Raw genomic sequence first — 16,903 nt, 5'->3', positions numbered from 1 at the left:
CCATCCTTACACATACCTTCCCAGTCTTGGCACAGGATGTGTGTTGGAGAAGGAAGAAGCATGTTGGGGCAGAGTGGAGCTCCACTCTTCAATAGGAATTCCCAGGTAGTATATACTCCCTTATGGATGATAGCCAGCTGTTGTAACAATACAGCAATACTCAGTTGCTGACATCTGGATTTGTGATTCTTGCGGCGTTAACAAAACAACAGATTGCTGGCAGTTTTTTGAGACTAACTGGGATGTCAGTTATATTTTATCCTTCCCTCTTTGTTTACTAAGTGAAACTGACACCTCTCCACCAGGTAGTGTATTTTAAAAGCCCATTTTACACCAAATACATCAAGTAGTCATAATTTATATCACTCAGGTCATGAGTGAAGCATAAGTCTTTCAGGACTGCAAATTTCTCTTTTCAGTTTCCAGCTATGGTTGGGAAAATCTATCTTTAAAAAAAAAAATCTTTTCAAAGTTGTTGGCATAAAAATACTGCTGCAGCCTTTGCAAATAGCATTCAAAATCCTCACCTTTTTTTATCCAAATGGAAACTGTCTGTTTTTCCATACGTGCCATTTTTATCTTTCTTTTTCTTCTGTTTAAACCAGAGAGCTCTTCATCATTGCCGCTGCACAACTCACCTTGCTGTTTCAAATTGGACTCCATCAAAGAAATCCACTGGGATTTTCTTGAAGTGGGTCCCAAAATCCAATAAGCCAAATTTGACTTTTAAATAATCTACAATGAGTTTAACTGAGTCAGAGCAACAGCAACAAGAAAAATAAATTAACACCAAAAATGAGTCAAGTTAGCACAGTGAGAGGGGGTCTTCTTCACAAGCTACATCCAGCCCCACGTCATGCTTGAGTTCGCTCTCCAACCCAGCTCCACCCACAACTGCTTCCAACTGCCAATTGTTTAGAACAGTGCCAGCCCATAGTGTTCCAGACCTTAAAGGTGCTTTAACCACACAAATCTTAAAGTACCACACAACCCCCAGAGAACGGTACCATACTTTTAAAAAAAATAATTTGCCACATCTTCAGCTAATATAAATAATTGTAGCTCTATTCAGTAGAACTACATCAGCTTGCACCAGGGGAAGTTCTGGCCCATTGTTATATTATTTAATTAAACAGGAAGCTGTTCAATATATGTATAAAGATAAAGGTGTGTAATTATACATTACAAAAATTGCACAAGCCAGTATTGAACTTTGTAATATATAAAGAATTATTTTTCACTCTGAGCAATAATTGTAACTTATGTCATAAATCTATTCACATTTTATGTCTTTTTTGAAGTTTCTCAGACCCCTTTTGCCTAATTAACAAAGATATTTGATCTTCAGAAAGAATTTGTGCTCTAACCCAGCCAGACACTGGGTCTCTATTGAACAAGAGTGTAAACACTGCTAGGCTATCATGGATTAATAAAAAGTCATGCCTGCCAGAAGTTTAACACATCCATTAGTAAAGGCTACACTGGGTTTGAGATAAAACTAGAGATAAATTCAGTTCTCTCCCCTCACCAATGAGATCTGGGGCCAATAAGCCAGATCTTAACCCAAATCATGAACCAGAGAGCGTCAAAGACTGGGAAAGCCATGGAATACACATGGTTGGCCAGCTATTCTGTAAATAAACTTTTCTAACTGATTTAGAGATCAAAACTGTCTTTAACTGGCCCAATCTTCCCTGGTACCAGTACTTTCAAGGCAGGTAATATGTTTCTCAATTTCTAGAAACCCTGTTTTATACAGAAAGCTAACTTTAATAAAAGCAATGAGTGGTCAATTAGAAGACAAAAAATTATAACTAATTTATATTAATCTTTGCAGACAGCTTTTCTAACAAAAAAGTGTCCATATGTGGCATATTGGCAAAAGGATGTGGATAGACAAATTACCACCAGAATGATGGGTTTGATCTGGAAAACAGGACTAGCAACCTCAGTATGTAGCACAATAAAATAAAATTTCTTTAAGATACTGTTTCAGTGGTACCTCGCATCAGTCAGATTAAAAATCTATCTATAGACTGAATGGCTAAAAACGTTGGAAAAATTGTGGTGAAAAATGAGATTTTATGCATAGATAGTGGCCATGTCCAGTCATTAGAGAATATTGGGATGCAATCTGTAACCAAATATCACAAATTGTTGGATATTTATTACCAAATGATCCTTTTGTAATCCTTCTGGGGATTCCTAGTGGAAATGGTCCCACAAAAGGAAATGAAGAATTAAATTCTCTCCAGCTAGTAGTCACTTGGTATTGGTAGCCTCTCACTGGAAAAAGAAAAATAGCCCAACCATTGAGGAATGGTTCAAAAAATATGGAGGTTATTGTGGAAATATTAACACATGAATTACGTATGCAACAATATAGACAGAGGACTGTGATAAATGAAGGGGGGGACACTCCCTTTTATGGACACCCAGCTAGCCAGTAGCTATAAAATCCCTCTTAGTAGCTGTTCTCTAATTGCTCTACCTGTAAAGGGTTAAAAAGTCTCACTGCTATGCATAGGTAAAAGGAAGTGAGTGGGCACTTGGCCAAAAGAGCCAATAGGAAGTCTAGAATTTTTTAAAATTGAAAAAAGACTCCCCTTTTGTCTGTCTGTGGTTGTTCTCCCAGGGAAAGGAAGACAGGGCAGCAGCTATGCTGTAAGAAGCTTGGGCCAGGTGTGAAAAAATCATCAGTATCATACCTAAAAACTACTCATTTAAAACCCCAAATATGTAAGTAGATCAGGAAATGTCTAGGAAGACCAGATTAAGATTATCCCTTTTATTTTGTTATGGCTTGTGGATTCCTCTGTGCTAACCCCAGGTGCTTTTGTTTTGCTTGTAACCTTTAAGCTGGACCTCAAGGAAACTATTCTTGGTGCTTAATCCTTATAGTTGCTCTTTTAAAATCTAGCAATAGCCTGAGTTCCCAGATGTATTTTCTCTTTTTTTTAAAAAAATTTATCTTTTTAAGAACAGAATTGGATTTTTGTGTTTTAAGAGGTTTGTGCACGTTGTTTAATTAGCTGGTGGCAACATCTGATTTCCTTTTTTTTTCTTTCTCAGCTCTTCCTTGGACGGCGGATGTGAAAGGGCTTGAGGGTACCCAACAGGAAGGAATTCCCAAGTGCACCTTCCTGGGCTCTCAAAGGGGTTCTGCGCTTGTGTGGTGGAAGCATCTACTAATCCAAGATCGGAGAAAAGCTGTAACCTTGGGAGTTTAATACAAGCCTGGAGTGGCCCGTAATAATTTTCAGAATCCTTGCAGGCCCCCACCTTCTGCACTCGAAGTGCTCACCCATTGAGGAATGGTTCAAAAAATATGGAGGTTATTGTGGAAAAATTAACGTACGAATTAGGTATGCAACAACATAGACAGCGGACAGAGATACACTTTGATATTTGGTTACCTTTTATTCAGAACTCAGCCAAAGTACATTCACCTACATAAACCAGCATACCTGTCCAATTTTTTTTTGTTTTTTATGATTACCATTTAATAGATATACTTGGTTTATTAAATATGTGTATATAGAGATTTCACTCAATTTAATAAAATCACTAGAAATGACATAGGTATTGTAATGCTGTTCACTGTATAGTATGTTAACACCCTGTTGAATAGAAAGATCTGATGACTATATTCCTATATTATGTTGTCTGAAACAAAAGCTAACTGTTGTAATGATTGTTTTATTTCTGATACTTAAATGGCAAGGATTTGTAAACTTGTTAAAACTTGCTAAATATACAGTTAAATAAAGAGAAGAAGAGAGTTTGCCCTTTGTAAGCCAACTTCTCTTCTGACTTGTTCTTGATAGACTGAAGTAAGTTCTTTAGAGCTTTGGGATAGTACAGGGTTTCTCAAACTTCATTGCACCGCGACCCCCTTCTGACAACAAAAAATACTACACGACCCCAGGAAGGGGAACTGAGCTCGCCCATGCCTTGCTGCCCCACGTGGGGAGGACAAAGCCAAAGCCCGAGCCCTACCTCCCCAGGCAGTTGGGCTCGGGCTTCTGCTTCGGCCCTGGGCAAGGGGGCTCGGGCTTGGCCCCATGCCCCAGCAAGCCTAAGCCAGCCCTGGCAACCCTATTAAAACGGTGTCCCGACCGACTGTTTGAAAACCGCTGGGATAGTATATATGCATAAATATCCAATTGTTTAATGCAGTGGCTCTCAACTTTTCCAGACTACTGTACCCCTTTCAGGAGACTGATTTGTCTGGGGTACCCCCAAGTTTCACCTCACTTAAAATTTCTTGCTAACAAAATCAGACATAAAAATACAAAAGTGTCACAGCACACTATTGCTGAAAAATTGCTTCCTTTTTACCACATAACTGTAAAATAAATGAATTGGAATATAAATATGGTACTTATATTTCAGTCTATAGTATATAGAGTAGTATAAACAAGTCATTCTCTGTATGACATTTTAGTTTGTACTAACTTTGCTGGTGCTTTTTATGTAGCCTGTTGTAAAACTAGGCAAATATCTAGATGAGTTGTTGTACCTCCTGGAAGACCTCTGAATACTCCTGGGGTACATGTACCCCTGGTTGAGAACCACTGGTTTAATGTACATTACCAACTTTGTTTTGGTGTAGTGCAGTGATAAACTGTACCTTTCAGGGTCGTATTAATGACAGACTTAGACAACTTAGGGCTTGTCTACAAACAGTTATCGAAGCAAGGTAGAACAAAGCTCACTAAAGAACTGTTCATGCCTATCAGCAGGAAACACACAGACAGTTCATGGCTAGCTACTACATATAGACTTGCCACAAACTAAATGTTCGTGTAGACAATTCACCTTGTAAAATCAAAATATCATTTTGCAACAGAGAAGCTCTTTTCCGGAAGGCTTTTCTTTCTTGTTTAACATAAATTTAACATGGCTGGTATATCCATTTCATCATAATTTTTTTCTGTTTTAACACTATGCTGTGAAACATTGTTATTTCTAGAAAGCCTGAGTTTTAGTTTAGATGTTCTTTCCTTGTCTACATTAAATCTTTAATTGAGAACTCATTAAAATGTAGACTCTAACTGACTGAAGTGCACAATGGATCTTTTTGTCTAAGTCAATCAGAATAAAGCAGATAAATAATGGTATAGTGAGCATCTGTCAACATACAGTGCCAGTATTCATCAGTTAATATTAGTAAATTTAAACAATTAATTTGGTATATTAGAAATAAAGTAATTAGGCCCAATTAACTCACCCATTATATTTATCCCTGGATCAATTGTTTTCGCTTTGGAAATATCTTGACATTGCCTCTGCATTTATGCATTACTAAGACCATGATCCTATGACAATCTTTTCTTTCATTCATGTTACCTCTTATAATAAGTTATATATAAGAAAATCAAATACTTTTCTCTTTTTTAATCTTGTATTACTTCAGTATAATGTAAAGTTTTCCATAAGAAAATCTGTATTAATCACTATTAATTGTATTTGTCAGATATACTAGTATCAGCTTCGTTGCTATGGAAAATAACATTTATCAAAACCATTTTTTCCCAAGAAAGATAGATTAAAGGCTAATTTTGTCTTTAAATGACCCCAGTATAAAAAAAAAGAGAGCGCATTGGGTCATGAGAATTAGGATCATATTGTATAAAGGATTTACCATTTCAAATAACACTTAGAATTAAAGGTAACGATAAGGAATTAATAGACTTTCAGAACTACCCATCTGTATATATAAAAGCTGGGAACTAATGGTGCTATTTAAAAGAGTCTGTGAAGAGATGGCCTGACCTTCAGAATGCCCAGATATGGCTCAAAATAAAAAGGACATCACTCTGAAAGGTTTGGTTCTGTCGATATAATAAAGAAGTGTCCTGGATACATGTAGTGTATATAATTTATTTTCTCTTACTGCCAAGTGTGGCTTCAGGAAGAAGACAGGCAGGCTGATTGATTGGTTTAGATAAAATTCTGAGACCAGTTAAAGTTAAAAATTAACTTTGTGAGGTCTTACCACCACATTGTCCCCATGGAATGTCGTATAGGAAGGTTTGTCAATATGTGCCTGAAGCTCACTTCTTCTTCTGAAGTGCTAGACACTAGGAAGATCATCTTCGGAGTGAGGTGTCCATTCTTGATGTAGATTAGCCCATGTATCACAAGATGACTGTCCCCTTAAGAGTAGGTTTCAGAGTAGCAGCCGTGTTGGTCTGTATCCGCAAAAAGAACAGGAGTACTTGTGGCACCTGAGAGACTAACAAATTTATTAGAGCATAAACTTTCGTGAGCTACAGCCCACTTCATCGGATGCATAGAATGGAACATATAGTAAGAAGATATATATATATATACATACAGAGAAGGTGGAAGTTGCCATACAAACTGTAAGAGGCTAATTAACCTTCTCTGTATGTATATATATATATCTTCTTACTATATGTTCTATTCTATGCATCCGATGAAGTGGGCTGTAGCCCACGAAAGCTTATGCTCTAATAAATTTGTTAGTCTCTAAGGTGCCACAAGTACTCCTGTTCTTTTTCCCTTAAGAGTAATAATGACTAGTGGTCAATCAACACCTTATCTGTGGTGTGTGTCGATAAATTCTGGGAATTTTTAGAGTGGAGGGAAGGCAGAGTTAGGTGTTGGGAGACAGGAAGATGGTTCCAGGAGAACAGTTAAGACATAGAGTATAGTTTCTTTAAGGGCCTGCAGAATGGGTGGGGCAGAGGTCACTTCGATCCCAACCAACTGGGACAAACTATGGGGGAAAAGAATGAATGTACTCTGTGCCTTCCCTCAGAATGGGAGGCAGCAGTAGGAGAGGATCTGTCTGCTGAGCCTTCCTAGCCTGGGGCCAAAAAGACTTACTGGGAAATAGTGCCAGCTGGAGGAGAAGTGGGCTGTGGCCCTGCAGCTGGTCTAAACTACAACTCCAGCTCTAAAGAGGAGAGCTGGGGATGGAGGGACTGTTCAAAGTATAAGCCTGCACCAGGAGGAGGGCTGGGGCTTCCTGAACAGGGGAATGAAACTGACCAGGACTCTTACATGGATGCAGAGTGAGTATGAGCTTGAGCAACTAAAAAAGTGAGTAACACTCTAAAAAAAATTAATAAACCGTTCTCACAAAAGGGCTATATATTTGAACTAATCTGGTCTGGATAATTGACTGAAAGAACCTGAGCAGGCACTAAGGCAGCATATTGCAAAGCCATGCGTGGCTAGAAGGGAGTACTATAGGGCAGGCTTTCCCTTTTACCCCATCACAGGCTGTCAGCGTTTAAACTCTGACGGTTAGACTCTGCCAGGAGGTGTGGCTGGCATGAAACACCTCACCCCTCTTTTCCGCGGGGGAGGAGGGGAGCACGCAGTTAATCGATTTCTGTTTTTTTCTCCCTCCCTTCCCCCTTTTGAGATAGAACACTATGCCAGAATTACAGAGCAAGCTGTCTGCACTTGGTCTCTGGTAGCCCGTCATCCAGCTAAGGAGAGGCCTGAAGTCTCTGGTGGCAAAGTAGTGAGCACTGATAGAGATTTGTAAATATCCTCAGAACTGTAGCTATTCCACAAAGAGCTTCTGAATAGTAACTCTTCCCTATCATGAAACAGAGATCATTTGTGAGAGACTGTTGGATTGGATGGGAAAATGTTGGATTGTTAAATGAAAGTCTGTTCTTCAAAACAAGATCCTGGACTCAGTCCTGGTAAAGGAAAGAAGTTGTTTACCCTGGATACTTTCTAAAATATAGTTCCTTAAGAAAACCAAGTTTTGTGAGAACAATATGTCTGACCCCTTAAGAATCAAGAAGCAGTTGGAATAGAAGCCAGTTCTTTGCAGATCAGATGGAATGGGTTCCATTACTTCTGCAACAATGAATGAATCAACATCCTGCTGAAGCAGAATTGCATGATAAGGTTGCTGCAGGAGGATTAGAAGGGTTAGGAAGAAGGATACAAACTCTTATTGAGTAATAATATATAGCACTGAGGAGTCAGAAATGATCCCTACATGTTGTAGGCAAAACTCAGAAGGTAACCACCAAGCAGCAAAATCTAGATCTGAGGTCTCTAACCTATCACCCAAATGGTCACTGTCATTGTTTGTGACTCTTGAAGAATTCACAAAAAGAAAAGAAGGACTTGTGGCACTTTAGAGACTAACAAATTTATTTGAGCATAATAAATATGCTATTATGCTCAAATAAATTTGTTAATCTCTAAGGTGCCACAAGTCTTCCTTTTCTTTTTGCGGATACAGACTAACACGGCTGCTACTCTGAAACTTGAAGAATTCAGAAATTCAGAAATCGGAGCATATCTCTCCTTATGACAGTGAGAGTATGGCTGCCACTATACATAATTTGTAGCACCTATTTAACTTAGGTAGGGTGGTCATACACACAAAAATAGTAACATCTCTTTTATAGAATCATAGAATCATAGAATATCAGAGTTGGAAGGGACCTCTGGAGGCCATCTAGTCCAACCCCCTGCCCAGAGCAAGACCAATCCCCAACTAAATCATCCCAGCCAGGGCTTTGTCAAGCCTGACCTTAAAAACTTCTAAGGAAGGGGATTCCACCACCTCCCTAGGTAACGCATTCCAGTGTTTCACCACCCTCCTAGTGAAAAAGTTTTTCCTAATATCCAACCTAAATCTCCCCCACTGCAATTTGAGACCATTACTCCTTGTCCTGTCATCTGCTATCACTGAGAATAGTCTAGATCCATCCTCTTTGGATCCACCTTTCAGGTAGTTAAAAGCAGCTATCAAATCCCCCCTCATTCTTCTCTTCTGCAGACTAAACAATCCCAGTTCCCTCAGCCTCTCCTCATAAGTCATGTGTTCCAGACCCCTAATCATTTTTTCTGCCCTTCGCTGGACTCTCTCCAATTTTTCCACATCCTTCTTGTAGTGTGGGGCCCAAAACTGGACACAGTACTCCAGATGAGGCCTCACCAATGTTGAATAGAGGGGAACGATCACATCCCTCGATCTGCTGCAATGCCCCTACTTATACATCCCAAAATGCCATTGGCCTTCTTGGCAACAGGGGCACACTGTTGACTCATATCCAGCTTCTCGTCCACTGTCACCCCTAGGTCCTTCTCTGCAGAACTGCTACCTAGCCATTCGGTTCCTAGTCTGTAGTGGTGCATGGGATTCTTCTGTCCTAAGTGCAGGACTCTGCACTTGTCCTTGTTGAACCTCATCAGATTTCTTTTGCCCAATCCTCCAATTTGTCTAGGTCCCTCTATATCCTATCCCTACCCTCCAGCGTATCTACCGCTCCTCCCAGTTTAGTGTCAAACTCAACAGTCTTTGAACTGAATAACTTAAGACCTTCAAATGGAAGAGCAAAAACTAGTAACTTAGGGCATGGCTACACTTGCAGACGTAGAGCACTCTGAGTTAAACCAGCCTTTGTAGAGCGCAGTAGGGAAAGCGCTGCAGTCTGTCCACGCTGACAGCTTCAAGCGCACTGGCGTGGCCACATATGCGGCACTTGCAGTGGCATTGGGAGTGGTGCATTTTGGGCAGCTATCCCAGCATGCAAGTAGCTGCAACGTGCTTTTCAAATTTGGGAAGGGTGGAGTGTGACAGGGAGTGTGTTGTGTGTATGTGGGGGGAGAGAGAGTGGGTTTTGGGGAGTCTGAGAGCATGTCAGCATGCTGTCTTGTAAGTTCAGACAGCAGCAGACCCCCCTCAACCCCTGCCTCTCTCTCTCTCTCTCACACAGCATTCCACACTAATGGTTGCTTTGTCTCGGAGCAGATAAGCAGCCGGCTGTCAGAAACGGCGCTTTCAAAGGGCATTTTTGCATTCCTACAGCCGATTCCAAACAATGACGAGAGTGGCCACTTGACTTAAGGGGATTATGGGACATTTCCGGAGACTGATCAGAGTGCAGGAAAGCAACACCTCATTCACACTGGTGCTGCAGCACCCCAGCAAGGGTGCAGCAAACGTTATTCCACTCGCCGAGGTGGAGTACCAGCAGCGCTGTAGCCGTGGAGTCAGAGCGCTCTATGAGCCTTGCCGGTGTGGATGCTAGTGAGCTAGTGCACCCAGGATGCCTTTATTGCACCGTAACTCGCAAGTGTAGCTAAGCCCTAAAAGTAGAAATGTACATTCACAAACGTCAACTGATGTGAACAATTAAGACCACAGAAACGAGCTGTCAAATCAGAGGCTTCTAAAGTTACTTCAAGAGGGCCAACCCTAACTGGATGAAAGAGGTAAAAAGATTACTTTTATTCTCTATATGGAAACTGTCCTTTTGTCACTGAAGTTGTAGCCATCTCAGTCCCAGGATATTTACCTCGCTCATCTTGTCTCTCTGTTGTCACTGAACTCAGTGACAAAACTCAACAGGGACATAGGGCGGGTCATGGGATCCACACAGACTACAACACCTCAAAGAACCACAGTTACTGTGGGGTAAGTAACTGTTCCTTCTTTTTCGAGTACGTGTCAGTGTGGATCCCACTGTAGGTGACTGGCAAGCAGTATCCCCTCAGGATGGTGGGAATGGGGAGTTAAGTTGCATCAGTCGCACAGTGATTGCAGCACTGCTCTCCTGAGCTTGGCATTTGACCTCAAAGCCCCAGCATCTCTTCCTAAACAAAGGGCTGGTAGCTTATATATCCTGTTGTGATTTAGCATGTTGGATTGCTAGAAGTAACAGCACAATCAATTCTGCACTACGCATGTCAAAAAAATATATAGTGTAATAAGCAGGTTACCTATACTTGCTTTTCAGCAATCCTTGCTATACTTTAGATCAGAATTAATTCAAGGATCTATGATCCTAAGACATGGAGCAGTGTGTCTGTCAGCCTTTCCAGTACAGTAACTCCTCGCTTAACGTTGTAGTTATATTCCTGAAAAATGCGACTTTAAGCAAAACGATGTTAAGCGATTCCAATTTCCCCATAAGGATTAATGTAAATGGCGGGGGGCGGGGGGGCAGTTAGGTTCAAGGGAATTTTTTTCACCAGACAAAAAACATAATATAGTCTTTTGTCTGGTGAAAAAAATTCTCTGGAACCTAACCCCCCCATTTACACATATATATATATATACTGTACACAGCAATGATGATTGTGAAGCTTGATGGAGGTTGTGAAGTCAGAGGGTGGAAGAGAGTGGGATATTTTCCAGGGAATGCCTTACTGCTAAATGATGAACTAGAACAGCTGAGCTCTCAAGGGTTAACTCATTGTTGTTAATGTATCCTCACACTCTACAAGGCAGCACAAATGGAGGGAGGGGAGACAGCATGGCAGACAGAGACAGAGACACACACCCTGTGTGTGTGAGAGATGTGCATTTCCCCTTTAAGTACACTCACCCCACTCTAAGTACATTGCCTTTCTACTTAGCTCAGCAAGTTGAGACCGGCAGTTTCCTCCCTCCTGAGCCCTGTCGTGCCCCCACCCCGTTCTATGGAGATGGGGTAAGTGGGCTGCAGGAGCAGGGGGGAGGGGGACACCCTGACATTAGTCCCCCTCTTTCTCCCCCACAGCAAGCAGAAAGCTCCCCAGAGCAGCTCCAAGGCAGGGCAGGAGCAGCACATGGCAGTGGCGGGAGGGACAGCTGAACTGCCAGCAACTGATAGCTGCTGGGTGGCTGCCACACAGGGAATTTAGGGGAGCAGGGAGCTGATAGGGGGGCTGCCGGTCCACCCTGGTTCCAAGCCCTCTCCATCAAGCTCCAATGGGCTGCTCTTCCTGCAAGCAGTGGACAAAGTAGGCAGCTGCCAAACAACGTTATAAGGGAGCATTGTGCAACTTTAAACGAGCATGTTCTCTGATCAGCAATGTAACAATGAAACGATGTTAACCAGGACGACTTTAAATGAGGATTTACTGTATATGTCTGAGCTGAGTACATTAAAGACTGAGACTCGTTTCTGGTGTGAGGACAAGTTTCATTGGGATTTGGAATTACCAATTTAGTACAACTGCGTGAAGTGGTGCGCAAGATGTAATGTTCTTACAACCCCTTTCTTATAGGTATCCTCATCCAAGGGTTGACCTAATTTTTATGACCACTTGTTTAGTTGGGCATATAGCTCCAACAGAGCTCTGTAAACTTTCCTAGGTGCATTGGCTTCATATTCTATAGTATCTATTGCTGTATGTTTTCTTGTTAGAAGAGAGAAATTATTTTTGTCTGACTCACAGCTTCTGTGCTAGTGATATTGAAGAAAGACAATCTCCAGTTTGACAGTCTTTTTTAATATGACAAAAGGTCGTAAGAGAGCCTCTAGTTACCATCTGGGAATAATAAAATAGGGCATTCTTGGAGGTTCATAGAATATCAGGGTTGGAAGGGACCTCAGGAAGGGACCTCATCTAGTCCAACCCCCTGCTCAAAGCAGGACCAATCCTCAATTTTTGCCTCAGATCCCTAAATGGCCCCCTCAAGGATTGAACTCAACCCCGGGTTTAGTAGGCCAATGCTCAAACCACTGAGCTATCCCTCCCCCCACTTAGGAGGGTTGTCAGTTAGGGTGTGTTTTGTTTCTATTCATGTTCAGGATTGTCCTATGTATAATGCGAAGAGGGTAAAGTTTCCTTTTATAGTGCAATAGTTAGCTTGCAAGTGCCAAAAGCCAATTAAAAAACAACACCACACATAGGAAACGTAAAGTGTGAGGATGCCTATGACCTCAGTTTGTGCAGTTGGTTTTCTTGATAAATGATTATTATGCTCCATCTGATATCAGAACATATCTAAATATAATTTTTGTATTGTATTTATGTATTTTATATGTATAAATATCCATTGGCCAACTACTGATCCAATATATTAGGGTTCTAAATTAGAGTGTAGGAGTGCACTGAGTATGTCGTGAAACTCAATACGATCGTGAAACTCAATACGATTGAGATCCCATGTAACAATTAGTCCGAGGTTATGTGGTTGGTATCCCTCTCCGTAAGCCCTTCTCCCCCTCAATGCACGGCTAGTCCAGTCCTCTCATGCTCTGATAGCTTAAGTGCATAAAGACGGCAGAGGATGGTGAGAATAAAGAGTGGGAGGAGTCTATGGCTCTTCAGAAGTCCTATTTGCTCCCACCTCCACTCCAGGGTCCCCTGCAGTTTGCCATGTTGAGTTCCTATGATAGACAAGAGAGGAACTCTGCATGCTGCTCTCGGTCTGCTGCAAACACAAGTCCCTTATCAGCCACAGTTTCCTCCTCCACCTCCTTCAAACCTATTGCTATTGAAGAGTGGATGTACCTCCTCTCTTCCACCTCCATTACAAGTATAGTAGATTGTGATAGCAACTAGTTACCCCCATTGCAGCCCACTCCAGCAAATGCCATTACATCCATCACATTAGTCTAATCTTTCTGTTAAAACGGTAATAAGTGAAATAGCTAATGAAGAGACATATTAAGTTCACTAGCTGTCAGAGTTAATGTTCCATTGACATGGCTCTTAGTGTTCAGCCAGCATGCAACAAAAGCTCTAAGGCAGATATTACCACATTGGTTTACATTTTAGACACATTTTTAAAGTTACCTTCAAAAGAACAACATCTAGAGACATTATAAAGTTAAAGCTTAGATTCTGGAGTGCAATTAAAAAAAAGGGTGGGGGGGCAGTTATGCACAAGGCCATGGCTGTAATTAATTAGCAGACATTCTGTTAAAGGATTTTAGCGCAGGATAGTGTTGGCCTTACTAAATGAGAAATATATAGTCCCATCTTATCCCATTTCCTCTATATCCAATGAAGGAGGGAATGCATCCTAGGGGATAGAGCAGAGGTGGGCAAACTATGGCCCACGGGACCATTGTTATATCAATAAAATAAAAACCAGCGGGATCTTATTAAAGGGAAAAAGGCAAAATACCACATTTAATGTGAATACAGAAAGAATCATAGTAAGCAGTTAGTAATAGCTATAACATTCCATTCAATCTCATATTTATTCACACATTCATTCATACACACACACAGGTTCTGCAAGGTTGTTACCATAGTTACCAGCCTTAGAGTTGCTCATGCCAAGCCACTGGCCAGGTGGCCTGGACATGAGGAGGGAGCAGGGCCTCGTCAGATGCACATCTGGTGCTCCTGGAAGTTGGTTTGCAGAATCAGACCCCAAAGTTCTCACTTTCTAGAGTCCATTTTTATAGGAATTTCTTCCTATGCCAGTCTATGGGAATTGCTTCGTCATGCTGTTGCTGAATCAATCAGCAGATAGCACATTCCTGATGTCTCCGCGCTGCTAGATGTTATCTTGTTCTGTGGTTCTCCCATTCTTGAGGCTGTTGGGTGGATTCCAGTCTGCCCTCGGGGGGTCCTCTGGTTATTTCCACTTGACGCCTTCTTCAGCCGATGGACACTGGATTCTTAGGCTGGCACCTCCCTGATCATTCAGTTATTATCAACACCAAGCATCCATCCACATACATCCTCTATCTCTATTTTAATCACAATTGTTAACAAAGCAAGATGAGTCTCTGGGTGCTGTTTCTGTTGTTACAGAGTATTGCTTTGAGTCTCTCTCTGTGTGAGTAGTTGTTATTATAAAGAATTGCTTTGAGAACAGACTCTGTCTTAGAATGTACTAACGCAATTAGCAGCTTGCAAGTTTCACACATAGAGAGAGAGAAACAGTACCAAAAACCAAGAGACCTCTTAATTAGTAATACCCTGGAATTTAAACTATGGGGAATCAAACTCATTTGTGATTTTAATACAGAACTTTTTTAATATGATCCAACACTGTCCTGCCTGGCCCCTGAGCTCCTGGCCAGGGAGGCTAGCACCCAGCCCCTCCCCTGCTGTCCCCCTCTCCCCCACAGCTTCAGCTCACCATGCCACCAGTGCTCTGGGCGGCAGGGCTGCAAGCTCCTACTGGGCAGCATGGTGGCATGGCTGGCTCCGGCTGCGCGGCGTGGCTGCCAGTCCTGCTGCTCTGAGAGGCATGGTATGGGAGCTGGGGGGTTAGATAAGGGGCAGAGGGTACCAGGGGCAGTCAGGGGACAGGAAGCAATTGGACAGGTGGGGAGTCTCGGGGGCCTGTCAGGGGGTGGGGGTGTGGATAGGGGTTGGGGCAGTGAGGGGACAGGGAGCAGGGGGGGTTGGATAGGGGGTGGGATCCTGAAGGGGAGTTGGGGGGGTCCCAGGAGGGGGCTGTCAGGGGACAAGGAGCAGGGGGGGTTGGATGGATCAGGGGTTTTAAGGGGGGCAATCAGGGGATGCGAAGTGGGAGGGGGAGGAGACCAGGCTATTTGGGGAGGCACAGCCTTCCCTACCCAGCCCTCCATACACTTTTGGAACCCGGATGTGGCCCTCAGGGCAAAAAGTTTGCCCACCCCTGGGATAGAGCATGGGCTTAACTCATGAGGCCTAGGTTCTATTCCCAGCTCTGCCACTAGACTTTTGGGTGAGTTTTGGAAAGTCACTTCACCTCTCTGTCCATTTTACCCCTATCTATAAAATGGGGAGACTACTGACTTGTTTTGTGAAGCCCTTTGACACCTAATGATGAAAAGTACTCTGTAAGAGCTAGCTGGTATTATGAGGAGTCCTACTACATTCCATCTCCCCATCCTGGGATTCCTAGTTACTCATCCCCCATCCATGAAGTGACTTTTGGTCTCACTATTTTCTTCCTATTTTAAAAACAAAAAAGGTTCTTTTGTTGTCACAATCCCTGGCCCCACTGTTTTAGCATGCACGCAAGGGGAGTAGATACAAGCAGATGATACACATATCCTTAAGATTAGCTCTAGAATGGGAGAATAAGAAGCCATGGTTAGGTCTCTTTCCTGGAACTGACATGCCCTCTCAATACCCAACTCCAATTTGTTGTCCTATAACCAGGCTCTCAGAAGTCAGAATATGGTAGGCTACTACTGCAATGTACCTTTGGCAGTGCTATGTGTTAAAAGATGCCCCCTGATATGGGGCTAGATTCAGCAAGGCTTACTCACAGTAAGTAGTACTCACTTGTGCTCCCTGCTGAGTATGGTTCTCTAATCTTTACTCATGTTACATAGTATCTTCGTCTGCCAAGTAGTTCCACTGAAACCAGTGGGGCTACTAGCAGAGTGAATTACTAACTCAATATGAGGCATCAGGCCCTGGATCCACATCTAACTTTTAGACACCAGGAGAATTAAAGGAACAATGGGATTCTCAAAGCCTGAGTTAGGTATGTAGGCTCCCTACACATAGAGGGCTGCCCAAACTAGCCAATGGAGGATATTGACAAGAGGGGTGTGTTCTAAGGCCTGCCCCTCTCTGGGAGATTAGCACCGATAGGTGCCTTATCAGCAATCAGGAATCCCTCTCGGAGTCAGGTGGTTTACACACCTGGTCTTCTTAAAAGAGAGTGAAGCAGACACTTCTCTCCATGCAAAACAACCAGAGGAAGTGATGCTCCTCTTAACTTTCAGCCCAATGGTTAGCACAATCAGCTGGGATATGAGAGACCTGGGTTCAATTCCCCCTCTCCATCAGAAGGGAAGACCCTTTTCAAATTCTCTCTCTCTGAGGGGGCTCTAACTACTGAGCTACAGGATATGCTGATAAGGACCTTCCTCAACCTTTCCTGAGGAATCTGTGCTGCTGTGTGTAAGTAGTCACCGTAGCAGGACAACTGGCCCCTGGATCTCCCGCCTCCCATGCTGGTGCCTTAAACTCCAGGTTAGGGAATCTCTCTGACTCAATAATATTTATCCATAGTGGAACACAAGAAACTCTGACCATAGCTACCAGATCAGGCCTTAGGGGTGAGATATGTGCTCCTTCATCTCTCTTTCCCTGGTTTATAGAGCTTAGGTGTCTAGATACCTAAAGTGAGGCAGCAGTGTGCATGCCTAGAGGCAGCAACATAGGCAGCTAGAGAACACTTACAGTACAAGTTTAGATGCTGAGTGAATTT

Source organism: Eretmochelys imbricata, chromosome 2 (assembly GCF_965152235.1).
Source record: "Eretmochelys imbricata isolate rEreImb1 chromosome 2, rEreImb1.hap1, whole genome shotgun sequence".
Classification (NCBI taxonomy): Eukaryota; Metazoa; Chordata; order Testudines; family Cheloniidae; genus Eretmochelys; species Eretmochelys imbricata.
The sequence above is the reverse complement of the archived record's forward strand: the minus strand, read 5'-3'. Positions refer to the sequence as shown.